We start from the raw sequence: 16,799 nt of genomic DNA, 5'->3' as shown, positions 1-16,799 counted from the left end.
CAATGTTTATAGCAGCAATGGTCACGGTCGCCAAACTGTGGAAGGAACCAAGATGCCCTTCAGTGGACGAATGGATAAGGAAGATGTGGTCCATATATAATATGGAGTATTATGCCTCCATCAGAAAGGATAAGTACCCAGCTTTTGTATAAACATGGCTGGGACTGGAAGAGATTATGATGAGCGAAATAAGTCAAGCAGAGAGAGTCAGTTATCATACGGTTTCGCTTATTTGTGGGGCATAAGGAATAACATGGAGGACATGAGGATATGGAGAGAAGAAGTGAGTTGGGGGAAATCAGAGGAGGAGATGAACCATGAGAGACTGTGGACTCTGAGAAACAAAACGAAGGTTTGGAGGGGTCGGGGGTGGGAGGTTGAGTGAACCTGGTGGAGAGCACGTATTGCATGGAGCATGGGAATGGTGCATAAAAAATGAATTCTGGAACACTGAAAAGAAATTTTAAAAATAAAGATTTTTTTAAAAGTTAAAAAAAAACAAAGTCAATTGAAAGAGAGAAGCACAAGAGATGGCTTTTTAGTAAAACTGTGACTAATATCAAATTTGTCAGGCAATTAGTTTAGGTTCTATCAATGATCAGTATTTATGGGCAAATTATAGGGTGAAAAAAGTAATTCTGTTTTGTTGGAAGAGGTATTATTCACTTTCTGTGGGTTCAGAGGATCTTATCCTCATTTACTCCGGTTTTATGTTCCAGGATTGTACTTTCTGTTGCAAGTGGTAAATCTTCTTTGTAAGAGTGTGTCAACATTTTGCTGATAAGAAGAGAAGATTTAGATGTTAGTTCATGTACTAATGTGAACGTTTGTTAGATGGGTAAGAGTATTTTTTTTTAATTTTTTATTTTTTCAGCATAACAGTATTCATTATTTTTGTACCACACTCAGTGTTCCATGCAATCTGTGCCCTCTCCAATACCCACCACCTGGATCCCCCAACCTCTCGCCCCCATCCCTTCAAAACCCTCAGATTGTTTTTCAGAGTCCAGTCTCTCATGGTTCATCTCCCCTTCCAATTTCCCTCAACTCCATTCTCTTCTCCATCTCCCCATGTCCTCCATGCTATTTGTTATGCTCCACAAATAAGTGAAACCATATGATAATTGACTTTCTCTGCTTGACTTATTTCACTCAGCATAATCTCTTCCAGTCCCATCCATGTTGATACAAAAGTTCAGTTCCTTTACTGTGCAGAAGCTTTTGATCTTGATGAAGTCCCAAAAGTTCATCTTCGCTTTTGTTTCCTTTGCCTTTGGAGACATATCTTTAAAGAAGTTGATGTGGCTGATATTGAAGAGGTTACTGCCTGTGTTCTCCTCTAGGATTCTGATGGATTCCTGTCTCACGTTGAGGTCTTTTATCCATTTTGAGTTTATCTTTGTGTACGGTGTAAGAGAATGGTCGAGTTTCATTCTTCTGCATGTAGCTGTCCAGTTTTCCCAGCACCATTTATTGAAGAGACTGTCTTTTTTCCACTGCATATTTTTTCCAGTTTTGTGGAAGATTAATTGGCTATAGAGTTAGGGTCCATATCTGGGCTCTCTACTCTGTTCCACTGGTCTTTGTGTCTGTTTTTATGCCAGTACCATGCTGTCTTGGTGATCACAGCTTTGTAGTAAAGCTTGAAATCAGGTAGCGTGATGCCCCCCGTTTTATTTTTGTTTTTCAACATTTCCTTAGTGATTCGGGGTCTCTTCTGATTCTATAGAAATTTTTGGATTCTTTGCTCCAGCTCTTTGAAGAATACCGGTGGAATTTGGATCAGAATGGCATTAAAAGTATAGATTGCTCTAGGCAGTATAGACATTTTAACAATGTTTATTTTTCCGATCCAAGAGCATGGAATGGTCTTCCATCTTTTTGTGTCTTTTTCAGTTTCTTTCATGAGTGTTCTGTAGTTCCTCTTGTACAGTTCCTTTATGTCTTTGGTTAGGTTTATTCCCAGGTATCTTATGGTTCTTGGTGCTATAGTAAATGGAATTGATTCTCTAATTTCCCTTTCTGTATTTTCATTGTTAGTGTACAAGAAAGCTACTGATTCTGTACGTTGACTTTGTATCCTGCCACGTTGCTGAATTGCTGTATGAGTTCTAGTAGCTTGGGGGTGGAATCTTTTGGGTTTTTCATATAAAGAATCATGTCATCTGTGAAGAGAGAGAGTTTGACTTCTTCATTGCCAATTTGGATACCTTTTATTTTTCTTTGCTGTCTGATTGCTGTTGCTAGGACTTCTAATACTATGTTGAATAAGAGTGGTGAGACTGGGCATCCTTGTCGTGTTCCTGATATCAACGGGAAGGCTGCAAGCTTTTTCCCATTGAGGATGGTATTTGCTGTGGGTCCTTCATAGATAGGTTTTTTTTTAATTTTTAATTTTTTATAAACATATATTTTTATCCCCAGGGGTACAGGTCTGTGAATCACCAGGTTTACACACTTCACAGCACTCACCAAAGCACATACCCTCCCCAATGTCCATAATCCCACCCCCTTCTCCCCAACCCCCTCCCCCCAGAAACCCTCAGTTTGTTTTGTGAGATTAAGAGTCACTTATGGTTTGTCTCTCTCCCAATCCCATCTTGTTTCATTGATTGTTCTTCTACCCACTTAAGCCCCCATGTTGTATCACCACTTCCTCATATCAGGGAGATCATATGATAGTTGTCTTTCTCTGCTTGTCTTATTTCACTAAGCATGATACGCTCTACTTCCATCCATGTTGTCGCAAATGGCAAGATTTCATTTCTTTTGATGGCTGCATAGTATTCCATTGTGTATATATACCACATCTTCTTGATCCATTCATCTGTTGATGGACATCTAGGTTCTTTCCATAGTTTGGCTATTGTGGACATTGCTGCTATAAACATTCGGGTGCATGTGCCCCTTTGGATCACTACGTTTGTATCTTTAGGGTAAATACCCAATAGTGCAATTGCTGGGTCATAGGGCAGTTCTATTTTCAACATTTTGAGGAACCTCCATGCTGTTTTCCAGAGTGGCTGCACCATCTTGCATTCCCACCAACAGTGTAGGAGGGTTCCCCTTTCTCCGCATCCTCGCCAGCATCTGTCATTTCCTGACTTGTTGATTTTAGTCATTCTGACTGGTGTGAGGTGGTATCTCATTGTGGTTTTGTTTGTATTTCCCTGATGCTGAGTGATGTTGAGCACTTTTTCATGAGTCTGTTGGCCATCTGCATGTCTTCTTCACAGAAATGTCTGTTCATGTCCTCTGCCCATTTCTTGATTGGATGATTTGTTCTTTGGGTTTGAGTTTGGTAAGTTCTTTATAGATTTTAGATGCTAGCCCTTTATCTGATATGTCATTGGCAAATATCTTTTCTCTTTCTGTTAGCTGTCTTTTGGTTTTGTTGACTCTTTCCCTTGCTGCGCAGAAGCTTTTGATCTTGATGAAGTCCCAATAGTTCGTATATGCCCTGGCTTCCCTTGCCTTTGGCGATGTTTCTAGGAAGAAGTTGCTGTGGCTGAGGTTGAAGAGGTTGCTGCCTATGTTCTCTTTAAGGATTTTGATGGATTCCTTTCTCACATTGAGGTCCTTCATGCATTTTGAGTCTATTTTTGTGTGTGGTGTAAGGAAATGGTCCAGTTTCATTCTTCTGCATGTGGCTGTCCAATATTCCCAACACCATTTGTTGAAGAGACTGTCTTTTTTCCATTGAACATTCTTTCCAGCTTTCCAGCTTTGTTGAAGATTGTTTGACCATAAAGTTGAAGGTCTATTTCTGGGCTCTCTGTTCTGTTCCATTGATCTATGTGTCTGTTTTTTTGCCGATACCATACTTTCTGATGATGACAGCTTTGTAATATACCTTGAAGTCTGGAATTTTGATGCCACCAACTTTGGTTTTCTTTTTCAACATTCCTCTGGCTATTTGGGCTCTTTTATTATTCGTTCCATTTCTTTGAAATTGATGGCATTTTGATAGAGATTGCATTAAATGTGTCTATTGCTTTAGATAGCATAGACATTTTCACAATATTTGTTCTTCCAGTCCATGGACATGGAACGCTTTTCCATTTCTTTGTGTCTTCAGTTTCTTTCACGAGTACTTTATATTTTCCTGAGTACAGATTCTTTGCCTCTTTGGTTAAGTTTATTCCTAGGTATCTTATGGTTTTGGGTGCAGTTGTAAATGGGATTGATTCCTTAATTTCTCTTTCTTCTGTCTTGCTATTGGTGTATAGAAATATAACTGGTATCAGTTTTATAATTTATATCCTGACACTTTACTGAATTCCTGTGTGAGTTCTAGCAGTTTTGGAATAGAGTCTTTTGGGTTTTCCACATAAAGTCATCTTCAAAGAGTGAGAATTTGACTTCTTCTTTGCTGATTTGGATGCCTTTTATTTGTTTTTGTTGTCTGATTGCCAAGGCTAGGACTTCTAGAACTATGTTGAATAGCATTGGCAATAGTGGACAGCATCCTTTCTTGATCAAAACTCTTCACAATGAAGGGATAGATGGTACCTCCCACAATATCGTAAAAGCCATCTATGAAAAACCCACAGTGAATATCATTCTCATTGGGGAAAACCTGAGTGCTTTTCCCCTGAGGTCAGGAAAACCAGACATTTAAAAGATGCTTTATTGTGCTTGCTAACTAAAAACATCTCTTTCCTGTTGGTTCTTAATGATTTTGGAACTATTTGTGTTGATTTTTTTAAATTCCTTATCTGAGAAGTTATAAGCCTTTGAGATACATCTATATCTATATCTATAAGGAATTAATTCTCTTTCTACTTCCTTCTCTCTTTTCTTCTTACATTTCTTTGCTCTCCAGTTCTAAATCTTGCATAGAATGAGAACATTTGTAAAATTTGTAGCAGAGATTTGTTTTAAGAAAAATTGATGCCTAGAATTATTGAGCACAGTCCTCATGACCCTCACAATGGTGGCATTCCATGGAGGTGATAGTGTTGTGTTTTTGAAGCTGCTTTGTACTCTACAAAACTGATTTCAGTCTTCCTCTCCTCTGTCCTCTGATCTCCCACTGAGAAGCAAGAGTTTATATTGCATTCTAATACATATATATTTAGTTAAGGAAACTGCTTTTGATAAACAATATTGTGAGAATTCATTGGATGAGAAATTACTCACCTTCGTAAACATATGTTATCTGCTTAAGTGTTTACATGAGATCCTGAAGTGGTACTTAATCCTAATTATTCTCTCATTATCATTTTATAAAAACATAAAAAATTAAGTGACATATAATCATTTGTACCAAAATACCTATTAGTTATATTGAGGCATATGGATTACGTGGCTTCTCAACAGTTTTTTATTGAGTAGTACAAGGGAGATTAAGATGTTAACATGAATGGCATTGCAGTCAGATAAAAAAATGAATTTTCATAAGATTTAACAAGGTAGCCTCAAGGATTTATGAAATATGAGAAAGTATGGAACAGTGACCAGTACTTTGATATTGTGTATATTAAGGCAACAGAGCTTTCCTGTGCATATATATAGGAAATAGGTGCATATATATAGGAAATTTTCTAAGGACATAATTCTCAACCTTTTCAGAGCCAGTGCTAACCTGCCTTCTTTCCCTTTAAAATAGATTTATTGAGATATAATTCGTATACTATAAAATTCACCCTTTAAAGACATACAGTTCACTGTTTTTATGGTATAGAGTTGTGCAATTATCACCATTAATTTTAGAATATTTTTATAACTTGAGAAAGAAACCCCACTCCTATTAGTAAACACTTGCAATAATTTTCTACCCCAGCCCCTGGCAACCACTAATCTATTTTCTCTGTGGATTTGCCTATTCTGGACATTTCATATAAATGTAATTATTTAATTTGTGTCTGGCTTCTTTTAGCACAGTGTTCATATTTCATCCATGTTGAAGCGTGTATCAGAACTTGATTTCTTTTTGGCGCCTGGGTGGCTCAGTCAGTTAAGTGTCTGTCTTCTGCTTAGGTCATGATTTTGGGGTCCTGGGAGCGATCTCCACATCAGGCTTGCTGCTCAGTGGGGAGCTTGCTACTCCCCTTTCTTGTGCTGTCTCTCTTCATCAAATAAATAAATAAAATCTTTAAAAAAAAGAACTTGACTTATTCTTATGGTTAAGTGGTATTCCATTGTAGGCATATACCATATTTTATTTATCCATTCATCAGCTGACAGATGGGTTGTTTTCACCTTTTGGCTGTTGTGAATAGTGCTGCCGTGAAATTTGTGTGCTTATAGTTGTTTGAATACCTGTTAATAAAAAAATTTTTTTGTTATATACGTAAGGGGAATTGTTGGGTCATACGGTAGTTTTATTTTTAACATTTTGAGGAACTAGCAAACTGTTTTCTAAAGTAGCTGCACCATTTTACAAACCTGTCAGTAATGTACAAGAGTTCCAATATCTCCATATCGTTGCTAATACTTGTTACTATCTGTGTTTGTCATTGCACCCATTTCATTGGGGGGAGAAATGGTACTCATTATGGTTTTTTTATTTCTTTAATGACTAATGATGTTGAACTTCTTTTCATGTTTTTATTGGCCATTTGTGTATCTTCTATGGAAAAGTGTTTATTTAAATCTTTTGTCTGGGGTGCCTGGGTGGGTCAGTGGGTTAAGTCTCTGCCTTCAGCTCAGGTCATGATCTCAGGGTCCTGGGATCAAGTCCCACATCAGGCTCTCTGCCAGGTCTCTTATCAGGTATATGATTTATAAATATCTTTGCCCAGTATGTGGGTTGCATTTTAATTTTTTGATGTCCTTTGAGGAACAAAGCTTTTAATTTTGGTGAAGTCAAATTTATTTTTTTCTGTTGCTTGTGCATAAAACCAGTGTTTAACCCAAGGTCATGAAGATCTACACTTATTTTTCTTCTAAGAATTTTTGCATTTTGAAAATATAAATATTTTTAATGTCTTTGGCAACTCAGACTTTCCACAGATTTCCAAAAATTTCTTCATAATGCAATAATATCCCCAATTCAATGCTATTTTATAGGGAATAATATACAGAAGTAGAATTTCAGTGTCATACAATATGCATATAATAAATACTGCTTTGTTTTTGAAAATGGGGACCATTTATTATCACCCTAATATCTGATTGCTCTACATTCCCTTGCCAATACTCTTGCTATTGTTAGAATTTAAAAGAAAAATTCTAACCAATGTGGTAGATGTGAAATGTTATCCTGTTGTCTGTATGTATGTGTGTGTGTTGCTTTAGTCAGGTTATTGGGGCATAACCTATGTGCAGTGAATGTCATCCTTTTTGGAGTATATTTCTGTGAATTTTGATAAATGTATACTTTTGTAACTATCACCACAGTTAGGATATAGAACTTTTTTTTTTTGTCTTCCCTAAATGTAACATCAGGTTCCTTGTAGTCAACCTTCCTTCTCAATCCCCTTCCCCCAGCCCTGGCAACCACTGTTTTATTTTCTGTCCCTCTAATTTTGTGTTTTCTAGGATGTTATATAAATAGGATCATACGTTATATAGCTTGTTGTGTCTGGCTTTTTTTTTTCACTTTGCATAATGCATTAAAATTCATTCATGTTGTATGTATCTGTGGCTCATTTTTTTAAAGTGGTATTTCCTCATACAGATTTAAGCCACATTTTATTTATCCATGTAACCATTGATAGACTATGAACTGCTTTCTTTTTGGAGATTATGAATAAATGTTTTAAATGTTGTATATAGATTTTCATATGAATTTTTTTTTCTATTGGGTAAATACTTTGAGTTGGGGTTGGAGAGTCATACAGTAAGTGCATTAAAAAATATGCTTTATTTTTTAGAGTAGTTTTAGGCTGCCAGAAAAACTGCACAGAAAGTATAGTGAATTCCCATATATCTCCTACCTCCACACATGTACAGCCTCTTCCACTATCAACATCCACACCAGAATGGGTACATTTGTTAAAATTAGTGAACCTATGTTGGCACATCATTGTCACCCAAGATCCAGAGTATACATCAGGGTTCACTCTTGGTGTTGTACATTCTCTTGGTTTTGATAAATGTTTGATGACATGTATCCACCATTATAGTGTCATACAGAATAGTGTCACTGCCCTAAAAATACTCTGCACCTATTTATCCCTCCCTCCCTCCAACCCTTGGCAATCACGGATCTTTTTACTGTCTCTCCATGGTATTGCCTTTTATCAATGTCATATAGTTGGAATCATAGTATGTGACATTTTCAGATTGGCTTTTCTCATTTAGTAATATACACTTTAAGTTCCTTCATTTTTTTGTGGCTTGATAGATTGTATCTTTTTTATCACTAAATAATATACCAGTGGATGTACTGGATGTACCACTGTTTATTTATCCATTTACCTGAAGGTCATCTTGGTTGCTTCCACATTTTGGCAGTTATGAATAAAGTTGCTAAAAACATCCAGGTGCAGGTTTTTGTGTGGACATAAATGTTCACTTCATTTGAGTAAATACCAGAGAGTCAGACTTATGAATCAAATGGTAAGAGAATATTTAGGTTTGTAAAAAACTGCCAAACAACCTCACAAAATGGCTGTACCATTTTGGATTCCCATCAGCAATGAATGAAAGTTCCTGTTGCTCCACATCTTTATCAGAATTTGGTGTTGTCAATATTTTGATTTTGGCCTTTATAGTAGATATGTAATGGTATCTTATTGTTGTTTTAATTTGTAATTCTTAAAAAAATTTTTATTATGTTAGTTACCATATAGTACTTCATTAGTTTTTAAAAAAAAATTTATTTATTTGACACAGAGAGAGATCCCAAGTAGGCAGAGTGACAGGCAGAGAGAGCAGGGGAAGCAGGCTCCCACTGAGCAGAGAACCTGATGTAGGGCTTGATCCCAGGACCCTGAGATCATGACCTGAGCTGAAGGCAGAGGCTTTAGCCCACTAAGCCACCTAGGTGTCCCCTTCATTAGTTTTTTTCTTAAATTTAATTTTATTTTTTCAGTGTTCCAAGATTCATTGTTTATGTACCACACCCAGTGCTCCATGCAATATGTGCCCTCTTTAATATCCACCACCAGACTAACCCAACTTCTACCCCCTCCCTTCCAAAACCCCATTTGTTTCTCAGAGTCCATAGTCTCTCATGCTTCATCTCTCCCTCTGATTTCCCCCAATTCACTTTTCCTTTCCTTCTCCCAATGTCCTCTATGTTATTCCTTATGTTCCACAAGTAAGTGGAACCATATGATAATTGACTTTTTCTGCTTATTTCACTCAGCCTAATGTGTTCCATGATTCATTGTTTGTGTTTAAAATACCCAGTGCTCATTGCAGTATGTGCCTTCCTTAATACCTATCACTGGGCTAATCCATCCCCCCAGACCCCCTGCCCTCGGAAGCCCTCAGTTTGTTTCCTGGGGTCCATAGTCTCTTCTGGTCTATCTGCCCCTCTGATTCCCCCTGTTCATTTTTCCCTTCCTTTTCTTAATGTCCTCCGTGTTGTTCCTTATGTTTCACATATAAGTGAAACCATATGATAATCGTCTTTCTCTGCTTGAGTTATTTCAGTTAGCATAATCTCCTCTAGTTCCATCTATGTTGATGGAAGTGGTGGGTATTCTTCCTTTGTGATTGCTGAGTAATATTCCATTGTATATATGGACTGCATCTTCTCTGTCCGTTTATCTGTTGAAGGGCATATCGGCTCCTTTCACAGTTTAGCTATTGTGGACATTGCTGCTATGAACATTGGGGTGCATGTGTCCCTTCTTTTCACTACTTCTGTGTCTTTGGGGTAAATACCCAGTAGTGCAATTGCTGGGTCATAGGCTAGCTCTATTTTAAACTTTTTGAGGAACCTCCACATTGTTTTCCAAAGTGGCTGTACCAACTTGTATTCCCACCACCAACAAAACAGTTCCCCTTTCTCCACATTGTCTCCAACATTTGTTGTTTCTTCCCTTATCAGTTTTTGCCATTCTAACTGGTGTAAGGTGGTATCTCAATGTGGTTTTGATTTGAATTTCCCTGATGGCTAGTGATGTTGAACATTTTCTCATGTGTCTGTTAGCCATTTGTATGTCTTCTTTGGAGAAGGGTCTTTTCATGTTTTCTGCCCTTTTTTTTTGACTTGATTATTTGGTTTTCAGGTGGAATTGGGATGCCACCAGCTTTGGTTTTCTTTTTCAACATTACTCTGGCTATTTGGGATCTTTTCTGATTCCATACAAATTTTAGGATATTAAGGACGGCATGTATTGCATGCATCACAAGGTGTGATATATAAACAATGAATCTTGCTTGGATCACTGAATAAAATAAAATAAAATAATTTTTTTTAGGATTATTTGTCCTATTTCTTTGAAAAAAGTTGCTCATATTTTGAATGAATGGGATTGCATTAAACGTGTAGATTGCTTTAGGTAGCTTTTTTTGGTATCAGAATGGATTTTATTTTATTTTTTAATTTTTTAAATTAATTTATTTATTTTCAGCATAACAGTATTCATTATTTTTTCACCACACCCAGTGCTCCATGCAATCAGTGCCCTCTATAATACCCACCACCTGGTACACCAACCTCCCACCCCCCGCCACTTCAAACCCCTCAGATTGTTTTTCAGAGTCCATAATATCTCATGATTCACCTCTCCTTCCAATTTACCCCAACTCCCTTCTCCTCTCTAACAGTATTTGTTCTTCCAATCTGTGAGCATGGGATATTTTTTCATTTCTTTGTGTCTTCCTCAGTTTCTTTCATAGTATCCTATGGTTTTCTGAGTACAGATTATTTGCCTTTTTGGTAGATTTATTCCTAGACATCTTATGGTTTTGGGTGAAATTGTAAATGGGATCGACTCCTTAATTTCTCTTTCTTCTGTCTTGTTGTTGGTATTTAGAAATGCAACTGATTTCCATGCATTGGTTTTGTATCCTGACACTTTACTGAATTCCTGTATGAGTTCTCACAGTTTGGGGGTGGAATCTTTCAGGTTTTCCACATAAGTATCATACCATCTGCAAAGAGTGAGAGTTTTGACTTCTTTTTTGCTGATTCAGATGCCTTTTTTTTTCTTTTTGTTGTCTGATTGCTGAGGCTAGGACTTCTAGTACTAGGTTGAATAGCAGTGGTGATAGTGGACATCCCTGCCATGTTCCTGACCTTGGGGGAAAAGCTCCCGGTTTTTCCCCATTGAGAATTATATTTGCTGTGGGTTTTTCAGAGATGGCTTTTATTATATTGACATAGGTACCCTCTATCCCTACACTGTGAAGTTTGATAAAGAAATGATGCTGTACTTTGCCAAATGCTTTTTCAGCATGTCTTGAGAGTATCATATGGTTCTTGTCCTTTCTTTTATTAATGTATTGTATCACATTGATTTGTGGATGTTGAACCAACCTTGCAGCCCAGGAATAAATCCCCCTTGGTTGTGGTAAATAAACCTTTTAATGTACTGTTGGATCATACTGGCTAGTATTTTGGTGAGAATTTTTGCATCCATGTTCATCAGGGATAGTGGTCTGTAATTCTCTTTTTTGATGGGGTCTTTGTCTGGTTTTGGGAGCAAAGTAATGGTGGTCTCATCAAGTGAGTTTGGAAGTTTTTCCTTCCATTTCTATTTTTTGGAAGAGTTTCAGGAGAATAGGTGTTAATTCTTCTTTGAATACTTGGTAGAATCCCCTGGGGAGCCATGTGGTCCTGGGATCTTGTTTGTTGGGAGGTTTTTGACGACTGTTTCAATCTTCTTACTGGTTATGGGTCTGTTCATGTTTTCTGTTTCTTCCTGGTTCTGTTTTGATAGTTTATATGTCTCCTGGAATGCATCCATTTCTTCCAGATGGTCTAATTTTCTGGTGTACGGTTGCTTGTAATATGTGCTTATAATTGTTTGTATTTCTTTGGTGTTGGTTTGTGATCTCTCCTTTTTCATTCATGATTTTATTAATTTGGGTCCTTTTTATTTTCTTTTTCAACATTTCCTTAGCAATTTGGGGTCTCTTCTGCTTCCATACAAATTTTTGGATTATTTACTCCAGCTCTTTGAAGAATACTGGTGGAATTTTGATTGGAATGGCATTAAAAGTATAGGTTGCTCTATGCAGTATAGACATTTTAACAATGTTTATTCTTCCGATCCAAGAGCATGGAATGGTCTTCCAACTTTTTGTGTCTTCTTCAATTTCTTTCATGAGTGTTCTGTAGTTCCTCGAGTACAGATCCTTTACCTCTTTGGTTAGGTTTATTCCCAGGTATCTGATGGTTCTTGGTGCTATAGTAAATGGAATCGATTCTCTAATTTCCCTTTTTGTATTTTCATTGTTAGTGTATAAGAAAGCCACTGATTTCTGTACATTGACTTTGTATCCTGCCACGTTGCTGAATTGTTGTATGAGTTCTAGTAGTTTGGGGGTGGAGTCTTTTGGGTTTTCCATATAAAGAATCATGTCATCTGCGAAGAGAGAGAGAGTTTGACTTCTTCATTGCCAATTTGGATACCTTTTATTTTTCTTTGTTGTCTGATTGCTGTTGCTAGGACTTCTAATACTATGTTGAACAAGAGTGGTGAGAGTGGGTTTTCTTTTTGATACTTCTGGCCAGGGGTTTATTAATCTTATTCTTTCAGAGAAGCAGCTCCTTGTTTTGTTGATTTGTTCAACTGTTCTTTTGGTTTCTATTTGATTGATTTCTTCTCTGACCTTAATTATAGAACTTTTCCTGCTGGGTTTAGGCTTTATTTGCTGTTCTTTGTCCAGCTGCTTTAGGTGTAGGGTTAGGTTGTGTATTTGTGACCTTTCTTGTTTCTTGAGAAAGGCTTGTATTGCTATATACTTTCCTCTCAGGATCATCTTTGCTGTGTCCCAAAGATTCTGAAGAGTTGTGTTTTCATTTTCATTTGTTTCCGTGAATTTTTTCAACTCCTCTTTAATTTCCTGGTTGAGCCATTCATTCTTCCGTAGGATGCTTTCTAGCCTCCATGTATCTGAGTTATTTCCCACTTTCCTCTTGTGACTGAGTTCTAGTTTCAGAGCATTGTGGTCTGAAAGTATGCAGGGAATGATCCCAATCTTTTGGTGCCGGTTGAGACCTCGATTTGTGACCCAGGATGTGATCTATTCTGGAGAATGTTCCATGTGCACTAGCACTAGAGAAGAATGTGTATTCTATTGCTTTGGAATGGAATGTTCTGAATATATTTGTGATGTCCATCTGGTCCAGTGTGCCATTTAAGGCCTTTAAGTGTTTGCTGATCTTTTGCTTGGATGATCTGTGTATTTCAGTGAGGGGGGGTGTTAACGTCCCCTGCTATTATTTTATTATTGTCGACGTGTTTCTTTGGTTTTGTTATTAATTGGTTTATATAGTTGACTTCTCCCATGCTAGGGGTATAGATATTTAAAATTGTTAGATCTTCTTGTTGGAAAGGCCCATTACATAAGACATAGTGTCCTTCCTCATCTCTTATTACAGTCTTTGGCTTAAAATCTAATTTATGTGGTATAAGGATTGCCACCCCCAGCCTTCCTTCAGTGTCCATTAGCATGGTAAATTGTTTTCCACCCTGTCTCTTTAAATTTGGAGGTGTCTTTGGATCTAAAGTGGTCTCTTGCAGACAGCCTATCAATAGGTCTTTTTTTTTTTAAATCCATTCTGATACCCTGTGTGTTTTGATTGGGGTATTTAGCCCATTGGTGTTCAGGGTAACTATTGAAAGATATGAATTTAGTGCCACTGTATTGCCTGTAAGGTGACGGTTGCTGTCTATTGTCTCTGTTCCTTTCTGGTCTGTGTTACTTTTAGGCTCTCTCTTTGCTTAGAGGACCCCTTTCAGTATTTCCTGTAGGGTTGATTTGGTGTTTGCAAATTCTTTTAATTTTTGTTTGTCCTGGAAGCTTTTTATCTCTCCTCCTATTTTCAATGAGAGCCTAACTGGGTATAGTATTCCTGGGTGCATAATTTTCTCGTTTAGTGCTCTGAATCTATCACACCAGTCCTTTCGGGTCGGCCAGGTCTGTGTGGATAACTCTGTTGCCAATTCAATATTTCTACCATTGTATGTTACAGACTTCTTGTCCCAAGCTGCTTTCAGGATTTTCTCTTTGTCTCTAGCACTTGCTAGTTTTATAATTAGACCTATTTTTGTTGATTTTGAGGGGGGTTCTGTCTGCCTCCTGGATTTTGATGCCTGTTGCATTCCCCACGTAAGGGAAGTTCTCTGCTATAATTTGCTCCAATATACTTTCTGCGCCTCTCTCTCTCTCTTCTTCTTCTGGGATCCCAATTATTCTAATATTGTTTCATCTTATAGTATCACTTATTTCTTGAGTTCTGATCCAATAGTTGTTTATCTCTCTTTTTCTAAGCTTCTTTATTCTCCATCATTTGGTCTTCTATATCACCAATTCTGTCTTCTGCACCATTTATCCTAGCAGTTAGAACCTCCATTTTTTATTGCACCTCATTAATAACCTTTTTGATTTTGAGTTGGTTAGATTTTAGTTGTTTCTCCAGAAAGGGATTCTCTAGTATCCTCCATGCTTTTTCCAAACCCAGCTAATATCTTTATAGTCATCATTCTGAACCCTAGTTCTGACATCTTACTAATGTGAATATTGATTAGGTGATTAGGTCCCTGGTAGTTGGTACCGGGTTTTTTTTTTTTTTTTTTTTGAGGTGAGTTTTTACGTTTTGTCATTTTCTTCAGAGAAGAATAGATGAATGAGAGAACAAAATGCTTAAAAGGTAACAACGACCCCAGAAAAATACACACTAAGCAAATCAGAAGAGACCCAAAACCTGGGGAAAGGAAAGGGGAAAAAGATAAATGAAAAGAAGAATATGATCACGCTGATGAATAGAACAGAGTCACGTACTAGATTTTTGCACCTCTCAGAATTTTAAAGAAAGAAAAACCTTTATATACACAAATGTAAGGGTAAATATGGTGAAGTGATGGAATAGGACTGTAAAGATGAAAATTTTAAAAGATTTTAAAAAGGAAATTGATAAGAATTTGGTGGAGAAAAGAGGGAAAAAGTTAAATAAAAAAGGATGGAATGTGATGAGGTAGGAGAGTAAAACAAAGCCATACACTAGATTTAAGGTATATATTGGTTTGTTAGAAGAACCTGTATCACAAAATTTTGAAGGAAAAAAATATATATATCTACACATAGAGACAATGGGGTTCTATCAATAAGGGGTTAGAATATGAGTGTAAAATGAAAATTTAAAAAGATTTAAAAAAGATATTGGTTGAAAAGGGGGAGACAAACCATGAGAGACTGTGGACTCTGAGAAACAAACTGAGGGTTTTGGAGGGGAGGGGAGGAGATGGGTGAGCCTGGTGATGGGTATTAAGGAGGGCATGTATTGCATGGAGCACTGGCTGTGGTGTATAATCAATGAATCTTGTAACACTGAAAAAATAAATTAAAATTTAAATAAAAGGAAAGAATAAAAATAAAAATAGAAAAAGAACAAATAAAGAAAATTAAAAAAATTAACTTTGAAAGATGAAAGAATCATGGGGAAAAAGCCATGAATTCTATGCTCTGTATTCCCCTTTAATTTGCAGTTCTCTTTCATCTGTAAACTTTGTCTTGGTTGAATGTTCTTGCTGATCTTCTGGAGAAGGGGCCTATTGCAGTGATTCTCAAATGTCTTGTCCAGGTGGAAGTGCCTCGGGTTTGCTGTTGGTAGCTCTTGTTCCCTGAAAGCTTTTTCCATGCAGCTTTGGAGGATGTAATGAAAATGGTACCCTCCCAATCTGCAGCTCTGGAGGAGGAGAGATCTTGGGGTCCTCCTCCTCAGTGTGCCCTCAGAGAAAAGCAGTCAATCACTCTTGTCTTCCTGGTCTCCAGCCTGCACTTTGTGCTCATCTGGTCTGTGACCAAGTGTTTCTATCTCTGGCATATGACCCCGTTTGTAGTTTCCAAATCCTGCAGATTGCTGTGGTCTCCTTCTGTGCTGCTGCTCCCCATACTGCTCCTCCCAGGGGAGGAAGGAGAGTCTCCCTGGATCTGCTGCTCATTGGGTCCCTGATTGAGGAGTAGTGGCCCAAATGTGCTGGGGATCATTGTTTATGGCGACCCCAAGGTGAGAGCCCACTCCTTGGCTCCTTCTTTGCAGCTGGCTTCCCCACTGTGATACCTGGGAGTTCTGCCATACTCAGGCACCCCTGGTCTTTCTGTGACTTCGATGGTTCTGAGACCACACTGTCCCAGCGAGGCTTCCACCCCCCACTTAGCCACTGGAGCCATGTCCCTCAGTGGAACCAACTTCTAAAAATTCTGATTTTGTGTTCTGTTGCTCTGTCACTTGCCAGGAGTCTGCTTGCCGAGGGTCCCTCCCCCTATTGTCTATCTTCCCAAATATCACCTGGGTTCATATCTTTGCATGTCCTACCTTCCAAAAGTTGTGGCTTTTCTGTTCATAGAATTGCTGCTATTTTTTCCTTCAATCTCCTGTTGAGTTTGTAGGTGTTCAGAATGCTTTGATAACTATCTAGCTGAATTCTTGGGAGGAGACAAAATTTAGGTCTCCTATTCCTCCGTTATCTTGCTCCTGGGGTTTTTCTTTTTCAAGTTTTACACAAGGCTTGCAGCAAGGGAGATGGGAAAGGGCAAGTTAAAAAGGTCTTTGTTCTTACCGAGATTCAGATTTCTTGAATAAGTACTATTTGAATTATTTCAGGTCTTTGGTTTACTTCTAGAGTTCTATAGAATTTGATTTTGAAAGTTTTTGCCAGGATTCTAATTGCTTTTATTAAGGAAGGGCTTTTTAGAGATCCTTCTCTGCCATTCCTGCTGATACC

General features: G+C 37.7%; 1 protein-coding gene across 7 annotated transcripts in view; it reads left to right on the top strand.

The window, feature by feature from the left end:
• DOCK3 (dedicator of cytokinesis 3) overlaps positions 1-16,799 on the top strand; it is a 561,701-nt gene that overhangs the window by 141,057 nt on the left and 403,845 nt on the right. The gene's annotated exons all lie outside the window — the stretch shown is intronic.

The sequence above is a fragment of the Mustela putorius genome, unplaced genomic scaffold, assembly GCF_011764305.1.
Source record: "Mustela putorius furo isolate JIRA1106 unplaced genomic scaffold, ASM1176430v1.1 tig00000095_pilon_pilon_pilon, whole genome shotgun sequence".
Classification (NCBI taxonomy): domain Eukaryota; kingdom Metazoa; phylum Chordata; class Mammalia; order Carnivora; family Mustelidae; genus Mustela; species Mustela putorius.
Note: the sequence above shows the minus strand (reverse complement) of the source record. Positions and strands in the feature narration are given on the sequence as shown.